This window comes from Lontra canadensis, unplaced genomic scaffold (genome assembly GCF_010015895.1).
Source record: "Lontra canadensis isolate GAN:19392208 unplaced genomic scaffold, GSC_riverotter_1.0 scaffold21, whole genome shotgun sequence".
NCBI lineage: Eukaryota > Metazoa > Chordata > Mammalia > Carnivora > Mustelidae > Lontra > Lontra canadensis.
This window is the reverse complement of record NW_022631015.1, coordinates 7,057,397-7,070,544: the sequence shown is the minus strand read 5'-3', so window position 1 is coordinate 7,070,544 and position 13,148 is coordinate 7,057,397. Positions and strand designations below refer to the sequence as shown.

Sequence of the window (13,148 nt, the reverse complement as noted above, 5' to 3'; positions counted from 1 at the left end):
ACGGGGCTCAATCCCAGGACCCCGAGATCATGACCTGAGCCGAAGGCAGAGGCCCAACCCACTGAGCCACCCAGGCGCCCCGAAAGAGAGAAAATCTTGAGCAGGTTCCATGCCCAGCATGGAGCCTGCTGCAGGGCCTGATCTCACAATCCTGAGATCATGACCTGAGCCGAAATTGAGAGTCTCTTGCTGAACTGACTGAGCCAGCCAGGTGGCCCCAACTGCATTTTATGACGATTCCTCCACTCTCCACACCAGCGTCACCATCTGAGTCTTCACTGAGAACCATCCTGACAACAACCCGATCATCAACAACCCCTAGACCAGTACGGAATACAGTAGCCACCCCAACCACACGGGACTACCTAAATTAATTAAAATTTCCTCAATCACATTACTCTCACTTCAACAGCGGCCTCAGGTAGCGCTGACCTAACACACGTGTGTTTCTATGACCGCAGAAAGTTCTGGTGGATGGGGCTGTGGGCCTAGCACCTTTCCAAGTATTTGCGTGTACACACGCATTTGTCTCTCACAAAGCCCCTAAAGCAGGTGCTGTTAGTGCTCCACAGGAAGGCACATGCGACATCGAGCGGTACAGGGACCCGCCCGAGTTTACACCACACAGACCTTAGCGGGAACTTCCTTTGCTCTGAAACTCTTCTCTGTTAATAAAGAGACAGTAAATCACCCGGGAAGCAGCTGAGCTCCTTTCCTCTCGTGCTGAAAGAAAGAGGTGCCAAGTATGTGCGAGTCCACTGTCCTTATCACATCGTGGCCGGCCATGGCAAGTGAGGTCCTATTGTGTGTCCGCCTCTCCCTTCTCCCGGGCCACCCCGGCCGCATCTCACCATGAGATTCCTGTCATCATTCCATTAAATTTAGAATCCCGGGTTCCTTCAGGATGACTTTTGTGTTTTGAGTGGCTCATGGGAACCCGGCGTGATGAAGGCTCGAGGGAAAGCAGGGCCACAGAGAACCTGGGCTGCCTTTAGGTACCGACATTTCTCACAGCTATGGGCCCACACGGCGCCGCTTCCTCCTCCCACCCTGGCCCTGATCCCCGGGAACTCGTCATAGGCACGTGGCCCATGTTCCGGGTGGCCCCCCAACTACAGGGAACCTTGGCCAAAGTACCCAGAGGGCTACGCCGTGAGGAAGTGAAGAAGGAAAAGCAGCCTGGCCGCAGCTGCCCAAGTGACAGTTTCATCAAGGGCCACGTGGCCCGTGTGGAGGGCCTGTGACCCCAAGGCCCCGCGGCAGCTCCGTCCTGTCCTGCTGCCATGGAAACGACGCTGCTCTCTTCCACCACGCGGACTGCAGTCCCCCTAGACTTTAAAGTTCAACTGCACACTCCTTGTTGTCACCACCCCAGCAGTCAGCTGGAAGCCATCCCCCAACCTGGAGAGAAATGTCTGGACTGGGGACATTTGACGCTGACCAGACAGTGGGCGACAGAAATTGCTGTTACTTTTAAAGCTGTAATATTTTGGTTGTGTGTGTGTGTTTTAAGTCCCTTTCCTTTACAGATATGTGATGAGATACTAATAAGTGAAATGTGATGCGTGGGGGCTTGTTCTGAAGTTGTCAGGGATGGGGGAAGAGATGAATCACGATGGGCTAGGAATTCCTGAAACTGGGGGAATGAAGGGTCATCACACTGTGCTATTTGCACATATGTTTAACACGACCCTAATACACGTAAAAGAGAGTAACACCTAAAAAAAAAAATAAAAATAAAAAAGGGGAGGAAGAGAAACATCTAATTACAAATAGCCAATGAGAGAGGACTGATTTCCCGTCTGTTTTTCGGAGCTTCCACAACACTCAAAGCACTATTTGCGGCAGATGTGGATGGGGGGTCCAGTTTATAAAAACCCCAGAAGAGAAGCCCTCAACACTGAGTCTCACTCTGGCATGGGTGAAGGAAGGAGCCTGTTTCCCCAGCAAACCTACGGGACCATCAGACCTCTGGGAAAAAGGCGGACGGGGCCAGGGGTGTGCAGGCAGAGCGAGCCACACTCGGCATGCTGGGTGGTCAAGGCTGTGGCCTCACTTGGCGTGGCCTGTTGTGAACTGGAGATGGTTCCGATTTTCTCTTTCCCTGCCTTTTCCCCTCTGTCCTGGCTTGGCCAGAGGAAGGTGAGGTGTGGGAAGCTGCAGGAAACGGGAGCTGGTCTGTGCCTTCCGTGGAAGGTGAGAGCAAGAGAAGGTGATGAAGTCGAAGGCAGGCTCTGAGGGCTGCCCCTCGTGGGCACCTTGCCCCTGAGGTCTGCACTTGCTCTTTCCAAATTAATAGCACTGACTACGTACATTTTGTGTAGGACATTTGGAGAGCATTTTGTTTATTTATTTTTAAAGATTTTATTTATTTATTTGACAGAGAGTGAGCACAAGCAGGGAGAGCAGCAGGCAGAGGAAGACAGAGAAGTACACTCCCCGCTGAGCAGGGAGCCAGATGCGGGACTCAATCCCGGGACCCCAGGATCATGACCTGAGCCAAAGGCAGCCGCTTCACCGACTGAGCCACCCAGATGCCCCTTGCAGAGTGTCTGAAACTCATCTTACTGGTGTCAGGTGCTGTCCTGTCCCGAATGCCGCGGAATCACAACAAATACCTGAGCTCATTCATCCTAACAACCCCGGACACAGACAGTGCTAGTAAGAGTCAAGGAGTGTGAGTGTGTGATTGATCAGCCACACCAGGGGCTGGCCCTGGCTCCGCTCCACCCTCTCCCAGGACAGCAGGGGTTACTGCACCTCGTGGGGGAGGAGCTCACTGACAAAGTCAGGGAATGGGCTTGGGTGGGGCGTGCATTAAAAAGAAGCCACGAGGGGCGCCTGGGTGGCTCAGTGGGTTAAAGCCTCTGCCTTGGGCTCAGGTTATGATCTCAGGGTCCTGGGATCAAGCCCCGTGTTGGGCTCTCTGCTCTGCAGGGAGCCTGCTTCCCTTCCTCTCTCTCTGCCTGCCTCTCTGCCTCCTTGTAATCTCTGTTTGTCAAATAAATAAATAAAATCTTTAAAAAAAAAAAGTTTAAAAAAAAAATAAAAAAAGAAGCCACGTGGACGTGAACTATTTTATCTAACCCTAAAACACACACAGCTGACCCTCATTATAGGCAGATTCTGTACCCGTCCATTTGCCGACTTGCTACGACGTACTTGTACCCCCGCACCGTGCCCGCCCAGCATCCAAGGACACGCGCAGTGAGCGGGGAATGCTGCGTCGCCCGACGCGCGGGCTCCCGGCTGCGGCTGAAGGAGGCCACGCCGCCCGCCGACTCGCTGCAGCTCCTACTACAAACCAGTGTCCCTTCTACAGTCTACATAGGCCATAGTTCCAGCCTTTCTATGCTTTCTGCCGGTGCGACCGTGGTTTGAGACGGCTCCAAGCACAGCGCCGAACCCCGTGCGTGAGCGCGAGGAGCTGCGATGTGCACCTGGTAGGAAGTGGCGAGTTTCGGCGCCCGGGGGTGTGGGGGAGACACATGTCACCGTTCTCCGGTCAGTGCCATTTATCAACTAAGATTTCTTTAAACATAAACAAACGTAAAACCAGAGTCTGTGTTGATTAGGTGATGAAAATGTAGCTGGGGTTCCCAAGAAAATAACCCTGTTTCCTCTAGGAACGACGGCTTCCTATTCACTAATTCTGTGTTGCTGCAATCCCTGGGGACAGAACGACTGGGAGTAACAGTAAGTGACCGCAGGTTCACTCCCCGAGGGCTTACACTGGACTCTCACGGCACTGAGAGCAGATCCACGTCCGGGTCACTGCATGGACATCTTTATTTGCAGTTTTACACTGCATTTGTTCGTTTGTTTTTAAGATCTTTATTTGAGAGAGAGAGAGCGCACAAGCAGGGAGGGGGAAAGGCAGGCAGAGAGAGAAGCAGGCTCCCTGTTGAGCAGAGAGCCCGATGCGGGGCTCTATCCTCAGACGCTGAGATCATGACCTGAGCCAAAGGCAGATGCTTAACCCACTGAGCCACCCCAGTGTCCCGATAAGGAAAGTTCCTCTTATTTTTCTCTTGTACCCTAGAGACCTTTCGGAACACCATCCCCGAGTCTACTGCACTAGTGCACAGCTGGCTGGCTAGTAAGACCACTCAGGGTGAGGGGTGTCACGAGTCAGTTTTCTGAGAGGGAGGAGAGTGTCTCATGCTAGGGCAATGAGAGCTGACGGCAGCTATCGCAGCCACAAGTTCTTAATGACACAGAGTTTCCTTCACTTCTCTCTAACATGTCTGTCCCCCCTCCATTCTCTCGTTCATCTTCAAACCCCTCCCATCTCTGGCACCCAGGAGAATTTCACTCATAGTAGGTGCTCAGTAAACACATGGCTGCATTAACCAGCACCAGCCACAAGCTGTGCGTGCCCCCTGGAAGGCAGCTGGGGAACAGTGTGGGATGGGCTCAGGGACCAGAGACACTGGGAGGGGAAGTGGAGGTTGTGCCAATCTTGGACAACTTATTTCATCTGTATTTTGATTGCCTGCTGGGCAATTTCCCAAACAGGCCTGAGATAGGAATCGCTCCCTCCATGACCTCCTTACTATATAGTGAGAATTAAGTGACAGGTCCTCAAATCTGTCCTCAAATCTCCCAAGCCTGGGAGAGCTCTTCCCCAGCCTTCTCTGGGCCCCTGACTGCTCCCCTATCTGTAACATGGGGATTCTTAGAGTTATGGTCAGCGACAGAGAATAAAATTGCTTGGAAAACTACAAGGGGCTACTCCAAACTTAACCATGAGCATGTACTGCTCGGAACAAAAACCATCAGGAATAGCCCATTTCGTGGCCATGAGAGCAAAGGTGAAAACACAGGGAAAATGAATTTTAATTTCGAAAGGATGTGTTCTCTCTCTTCATTCTCAAGAACTGTACCACAGTCTCCACTGTTTCTGTTTCATCTTGAGACGCACGGGAGAAATGTGCGTTCTTTCTGGTCGCCCTCTGTCCCGCGCCACCTGCTTCCCTGGACCACCCCACACCCCTGCCCCCATCCCTGGTCCTGGGGCCACAGCTCAGAAGAGAAGCGCATGCCATCCTGGCCCGCACATGCCCTCAGAGCCTCCTAATAAAATCTAAATGAGGCCCAGAGCCACAGCTTCACGCCTCTCCATTCCTGGGATTCAATCAGTGTGTTCCTATTTCGCTTCTGAAAAGCGGCAGAATGTCATCTCATAAGCTGCTCCGAAGTGGTGGTGGTGGGGTGGGGGATAAAAACTTGCTTTGAAACCAGAAGCACAGCGCAGGGACGGTTACAAGGCAGAAAATGAAACGCCACAGAAAAACGCTGCTTCCCATCTCCCGTTGGGCACCTGCTGGCAGACCTTAAATAAAACCAGTGTGGAAAACCATCACCCAGACATGTTGGGCAGGCTTTGTCAGCCAGAGACACTCCGGTTCAACCAGCCTTCCCAAGGCCCCGGGAAGAACACTTTGCAACTGTTTCTAAAGAGCTCTTCAAGGACAATGGAGATCATTGTTCATCTGTGGGCAACGCTGCTCCCTGTGGGCCCTGACCTAGGGGTGTTTGCTAACCTCACTTGGGCTTGTCAGTCTTCATGAAGACCCTGGCTATGGGTCAGGTGGGCCCCACTGCTCTCCCCTCCCCCCTGGGCTTGTGGGATCTCTCCAGCCTGCCCCGACGCCAGCCGCTCCAGGGACCCACGGGCGGCACCACTGTAGGACATGCCGAAGGAGCAGGACCTTTTAGAAGCTGTGGGACCACGGAGCGCTGGAGGGCGATTGCATCTTGCCTGTGAACCTAAGAGTGTGCCAGAGGGAAATCTTACAAACGCAAGAGATTGCTTTCCCATACGGAGGCAATGCAAGAGGAGGGCAACTTCCCCACACGGAGAACTTCACCGTCAGTTAAGATCAGTGCACTTGGGGGAAAGCGTTAAACTAGTGAATGCTAGCCATGGGGTTTACAGAAGCCAACAGAACTCTTCTAAAAAAACAAAACTTTTTTTTTTTCTTTTTACATCACCTACTGATGTAAATTACTCGAAGGAAAATAAAAATTCATCAGCGGGAAACTCTCCGAAGACAAGGTGAGGTTACAAATCAAATATAGGGATGAATACTACCAGGGACATTTGGCTTGTCCTCAACTCACACACACACACCTGGGTATGCATGAGCTCCAAATCATTCTGCTAACAGAAACAGTGTTTCCGGACCCCAAGACAGTCCACCAGAGCCTGTTTCACCCAGAAAACACCTGAATTCCAGCACATGTTAGGAAATGCTTCTAGCAGAAAGAAAACTTCATTTAGAGTCCTGGAGATCTTACCATGCCCCCCTCACCCCCAGCCATGTGACATCCCAGCCTCCCGCAGAGCTGGCTTGGTCACAGCGGATCCTGTTACGGGGCCCGGGGCTCTGCAGTTGGGTTAGGGGTGGGTGGGAAGGCAGGAGGGATGGTCTTGGGGCATGTAGTCAGGGCTGTCCTAACAGCAAAGGGGCAAAGCGGCTGCCTGCAGCTCATCTGCCCCCCACCCCCGCCTCTCTTAGCACTGCCTGCAGTGTCACCGAAAGGGTATGGGTAGGTGTGAAGCACAGATAGGAGAGGCCTGGGGTGGGGGTGTCAGAGGAGGGAAATGCCTCCCAGCAGCATGCAGGGGGGATGAGCTGAGTTTCTACTGCGGCCCCTGTGGCTGGAGGGACACGACACCACCACCAATAAATACACTTTATCCACGGTCCTTGCTGTCCCTTCTGCAGAAATTAAACAAAATCACACAGCAGACGGGCCCCAGATTTGACGTGGGCTGGCCTGGAAGAGAAGCCCAATTCTCACAGACACGGGGACCTTCGCTGGTGCTGAAGCCACAGAGAGACCTTACCCCGCCGGCCGCGGCTCAGCCTCTGCCACTGGCTGTCACAGGCCCACGGACAAGGGCAACGGCGGGAAGAAGACAGCTCCAGCCCGTCAAGGGGATCCTCTCCTTCCTTAGCTGAGGGCTCTGTCCTCTCAACTCTCGAAGGACCTGAGTGACAATGAATGATGTCCCTACGCATACCCAGATCCACCACTAGTCTTCAAAAGACAAAAGTTAAAATTTTAAACTCGCGAATCGAGGGCAGACGCGTGCGTCCCACAGCGCGCCTGTGACAATGGGACCAGGCACCGGGTATCAGTTCTCTTATAACCAGTGCCGTGGTGAGAAGACGCTGCATCCTTCACATCCTGCCTTCTCACTGATTTCTCCCAAAAGAACTACAGAACCCTGCGCTGGGGCGGAAACGTGCACTGGGAAGAACATGCTCTTCCCGTCGGGGCACGTAGGGGTGCAGGGGGTGAGGGTCCAAGGAAGCCTGGCACAAAGCCAGCACTTCTGAAGGCTCAAAGGAGAGCGAACAGTTACCCTACCAGGAACCGCCGTCACCCTTCGGGACACCAGCCCTGCAATGAGGCATGTGTCCCCAGCGATAGGAGTGGGTTTCCCAGACAGCCTTCCCAGAGGACCTACGATGGGAAGGAAGCCTGCAAACACATCCAAGATGGAGAGTCAAGCCCAGGGAAACCTGAAGGCAAAGTTATGAGCAATGGGCTTTACTGAAGTGGGAAAGCAACGCCACCAAAAGGCTTTAAAATGAAAACCTTGTGGCTAAACAGATTTGGGGATTATGAGCTCCTCCCAGTGTGCGCCACAGTCCTACTGTACTCATCTGGTGACCTCAGCGCTCCAGAACAAGAAGAAAACTCAGACGTCCACGGAAAAGCTTAAGAGAAGACCGAAGAAAGAACCAGAACCTTCTCGTCAGGTGCCTCACCTTTATGGCCAAGTCATACCCACCAGGATGGCAGTTAAGGGGCAGGGGACCTCCATCAAGAACGGTTTTTATATAAATTATATATTTTTTCCTACGCTAAACATATTTAATTTTTTGAAAGCCTGCTTTGGCAAATCTCAAACATTAGGAAACATCCCTTTAGAACCTCCGTTTTCCCTAAACATCTAAGAAAAGGATGTGTGGTTCTACTATTTAAAAGCTATCCAGCCCCTTCAAGCTTCGAACTATCCAGCGTTCACAGCTGGATTACAAAATGCAGTGGGCATGACTCAAACCAAATTTAAACAGTCCATCTGCTTCCCAACCTTTACAGAAGCAAAGCTAGATGAAAGGGGCTGTTGATGACAAGGACTCAAGGGCAGACGGCTTTCATGTTCTCTTGTCAAATACAAAGTACCTGGGAGAAGCCCCTGAATGGGACGCCTCAGTTTCCCTGGAATAGGATACCCATCCGAGGACTGCACTGCTCCCTTCCTCCTCACCACAGTCCACAGATGCATTTTCCAGCCGGGGAACCAGCCTCGGCTTGCCTGGGGGCCAGGGACACACTAGGCAGCAGGCTGGGATGGGGCTGGCCGGCAGAACCCTGACTCCACGACTCTGTTCAGAGGACAATGACTGGCAGATGCCCAGCTCCTTCTCCAACCCACGGCACACTCTTAATGGCTGGACACCAGACAGTGGCTCACACTCCTACTCCCTGAGCAGCCAGCGGGCCGGGCCCCTGTCATCAGAACCCGGGAGATACCTTCCCGGGAAAGCTGAGCTCACCGGGCTACTTCCTTGAGATACTGAATTTCTTGCTCATTACAGTGTTTTAATCCAGAGACTGACATTCCTTTTTTAAAGGGATTTCATGCTTCATTTTTCTCCTGCTCGGTCTCCAGAGGCAGAAAGGGGTAAGTGCAAACAAGCTCTCCTGGGAGCCCCACCCGGCTCAGACATTCCTGCCCTGGTGCCCACCCTCCCCTCCCCTCCCCTCCCCTCCCAGCCCGAGAACTGACATCCAACAGCTGCACTAATCTCTCCCAGTTGCTGGGAGCAACAGTGAGGGCCTGTCACTGGGCCTTGGCCGATGGCGGGCGGCAGCTTGCCCTCCCCACGTCCAGGAATCCACCCGACTGCACACCGCGTCCCGACACCCTGGCCAGACTGTTCAACCAACCAGTGTGGCGTGAAGTCGGGCAGGTCTGAGGTACTTCACAGCGGGCAGGCTGGGGTGAGCACAGAAGCTGGGGGCCACCTTGGCTCTCAACAGCCTGAGCCCCGGGAGAGGCCCTCGGGCAGGGAGGAAAGGGGACATCCTGACAATGGTGTCTCCAACTTCCAGGTTGGCGGTGGGGGCAAGGGGGCAACAATGATGACACCACACACAGACACACACACACACACACACACACACACACACACGTGCGTCCCCCCCCACCCATTTTTAGCTCCCAACACTGTTTCAAACCTGCCTCCACCTGGCCAAGCCACAGACGGCTGGGACTCTTCAATACAAGATGTTAATGACTATTTTTTATATTCTTTCCTTATTTCTAGGATGACATTTAAGTGTGGGACCAATACCATGTCAATTAGTCTGAGAGGCTCCCTGTAGGTGATGGGGTGTGCAGGGGAGGGGGTACAGCAAAGGGAGCCAAACACTCCTTGGAACACTTGAGAATGCAGAAGAAAGAAGATTCTGGTACCTTGCTCCACCACCAGGACGAGGGGGTGGCCTTTGGCCTGGCCCGCACGCCTGTGACAACACGTACCCTCACTGTGCAGGACAGGCCCACCTACAGCAGGGAGGCTGCACCCTCGCGAGCTCACTCGTGTTCCCCGAAGACTAACTCCTGACCTGGATTCCACACAACCGAGATCAAGTTGATCAGACGGAGGACAGCCTCCACCTGGAGGAAACCGTGAGGTACCACCCCAGCTCCTCACGTGGAAAACATCAAGGGAAACTTCACACTGACTGCTCAGGCTCCCTCTGCAAAGCGCGTCCTTCCTGGCCCTGAACCTGTCCCTTTCGCCGTGTTTTGTAACTGCCCATTTCCTTGTTTTCTGACTAGCCCTCGAGGGGCCCTGTCTCCAACATCACTGTTTTTTCCCTTCAAGTCTGGTGAAGCGCCTGACACACAGGCAGCACTCAATCATTTGGATCCATTTTAATGGAAATACTTGAAACATTATTTATTATCTGCCCTTTTTTCATCAAGAAGCCATGTCACATCAGACAATAACTTTTGCTGAATTCTGGCCTCAGCAGCAGCCCCAGAGCCACGTAACCAGCCAGCTGTCACCCCTCCTGGCCCAGCAGCGCCCCAACCCCGCTAGCCTGGGACACGTCTTTCACACGCAAGACCAGGGGCCTCTCCAGGCACCTCCCACCCCCGCTACAGGCGGGCTTGTCCCGGCCTGCGTCTGTGCGGTGGGCTCTGCGCCCCCGAATCGTGGCTGGCTCAGACTCAGAGGGGCCATGACCGTACCCCACACCCGGACTGTATGCAGCCGGGAATGCGAAACGCATCGCCGGCAGTTTTTACACTGATTGTGCGCTGATACTGTGTTTTTGGTATTGCTGCTACGAGCACGATCGCTTCTGCCTATTTCTTCTTCTTTTTTAAAAGGTGACCAGTAGAACATTTGAAACACTTTGCCCATCAACGTCTGATTCCAAATGCCGGCTCTCTGCCACGCCCCCTTGTCTAGGGGGCTGCGGACTTATTAGTGCTGGTCATGTCAGGGCCCAAGCAACACCCGGCACGAAGAGCTACCGCCACCACGAGCAGCTTCCTGCCTGCCTTTTGCTCTACGCTCAGCTTCGTGAACTTGGAACAGGAATGGGGAACAGACTCGGCGTTTATACCCGTTTGGACTTCCAACACTTTCTATTAAGGGACAATAGGCATCTTGCCAGCCTGGGGACGGAGAAGGGGGGGGGGGTCAGAGCAGGAGAGCGAGACGCCAACAGCTGTTTTGAGTTATAAACTTTCTGTTTAAGCCGGTAGCATCCCACTGTGGTTCTGCTGCCACTGGGGTTTGCAAATGGAGTCGGTGTCTATTTTAGCTCTGGGTTAACAAGCAGTGTCTCCCACCGGCTCCTGTCACAGTTCACTGGCTGGCTGGGCCCCGCCGGCTCCTGCCTGCCCCCACGGCCTCCTCTGATAGCAGGCTATTATGTGGAACAGCGGAGCAGAGAGGAGAAGAGGGGAATTAACTATGTTCTATAATCAAGTCCCTTTGGTTTCCAGATGCAAGCCCCACCCCACATCGCAGCAGCCACTAGACGGGGGATGGCTGGCTCGCACCCCACAACGGATGGGCTGCGGGCATAGCATCCAGGGGCTCCAGCAGGGTGGAAGACGGCTGGATGGGGCCGAGTCCCCAGCCCGCTACAACGCTGCTCTGGGCAACTCCTCACAAGACAGAAGCCATCATTCCCGAGCGGGCAAGGAGAATAGGCAGGACTTCACAGTGCATCTGCCTCGTCACAGCCTTGGGGACTCGGCACGTGAATTACCCACTAAAGCGTGCAGAGCAGGACGAGCAGCATCCAGTGCACTTCCCATCCCCGCCTCGGAGCAGCAAGGCCAGCCTGTCCCTGGGGCAGGTGCTGGTCTGGCAGGCCCCGCTCCGGGGGAAACCAGCCCCTCATCCAGGCTCGAGCTTCTGCTTTCACGGCTATATGCTGGGCCGCACACGCGCCGGCGGCCCCCACCTCTCTTGCGAGAGTCTGATTATTCTCTCTGTAGGATGGGATTCTCTAGAAGGGGGCAAATGGATTGTTCCTAAGATGGTATGTGATCCCAAGTGAAATAAAACACCCAGAGGAGCTCCGAGACGCACAGTGCGTTCCCTCTCTATAGTGCCCGGTCACATGGCTGACTGGCAGGGGCGCAGGGTGGTGGCTGGGGTCCCACGAGCAGTTGTGGGCTCTGCCCACGACTCACCCCGTGAGGCCTCACCTCTGTCTGCTCAGGCTCTCAGCTGAGAAAGCCATCTCAACATTCACCGCCCACCACAAGCCCATATCCTGGGGATGCCGTGGACGTTCACGAGACCAGGAACATTCCCGCATCTCTCAGGACAGGGCCTGCAAAAGGAAGGGCCAAGTGCCCTGGTGGCCAGAAGGACAGCAGGAATCTAAGGCCTGAAAAGAAACACGGGGATTACATGGCACGAGGGTCACGGCCAGTTGGCAGAGGTCCCTCGAGAGCAGGGTGGGATCCGGGAGTTCTGACCACCAGCCTCTCCTATGTGGCCAGCGGGCACTTTCCCGAGAAAAGACATTCCGTAGCACCTCAATGGCTGAGCGGTTTCAACCCTTCATACATTCTTTCTTCCCCTAACGGAAAAATGTCCGGCAAACGTGAGGAAGTACAATGCTGTCTGACGCGGATTTCATGACCACACGGTGGGGCTTTTCCCCCTATACTTCACGCCCAAGTCACAACCTAACACGTGTCCCAAGAGGGAGAGCGGGTGCAGACATCGGTGAGTCTGACAGGCGTCCAGACTCTGCTCCCAAGCTGTCTCCTGAAACCCAGCCCCGCGAGCGTGCATGCGCTTGCCCTGCTCTGGGAGAAGCCTCAGACGTGCCACGCAGGCACCACCTTCCGATCTGGTCGCTCCCTTGTGGCCCCTGGCTCTTCTCGGTGCTTAAAAACCACGGCAGTAGCCTTTTTAAAAGTGGCAATTCTGCTGAAACCGTTCCAAGCCTGTCTGTCACTAAGAACACAGGACTTGCTGCCCAATGAGAAAGTTCTTCGAGAAGATGGGGAAGGAAAGCCGAGGGGACCCCGTCCACAGCCCGGCCCTGAGCACCGCTGGAGTCCTTGCACCAGCCACCGTCTCTGCCTGGGCGGGGGAAGGAGCCCCAAACCTGGAGCCAGCAACCCAGACCAGCAGAACCTGCTGTCTGCCTGTGTCGGGCTTCATGTTCAGTCGAGGTCTTACATGAAGCAGAAGCCTTCTTACCCCTAAAGGCTTTTGTAAGGTTTCTGTGCTACCAGTCTGATCCAGGCCAAACAATAACGAGCCGCTGGTATGCCCTCCCGTTCTTACCACACGCTCCTGCACGGCTAACAGTCACCTGGGCTGCAGTGCCTCTTGTGTCAGAGAAAATATGTTTGCTGCCCCAAAGTCCCCTGTCACAGGGGATGCCCCGTGCACCGGGCCATCACAACTGCTCTGGGGGCCGGGCCTGGCCTGGCCTGTCACCAAACCCAAGTCAAATCCCTTTAGCTCAGTTTGGAGGACAAGGGAGTGAGGATTGGCCCTATGTTTGAGGGCACTGGAATGAAAAAGAGCTTTCCAGACGACAGGTGCATTCCAGCCCCTCTCCTA

At 54.2% G+C, this 13,148-nt stretch overlaps 1 protein-coding gene across 7 annotated transcripts in view; it reads right to left on the bottom strand.

Annotated features, from left to right (window-relative positions):
- RREB1 (ras responsive element binding protein 1) overlaps positions 1-13,148 on the bottom strand; it is a 126,980-nt gene that overhangs the window by 21,280 nt on the left and 92,552 nt on the right. The gene's annotated exons all lie outside the window — the stretch shown is intronic.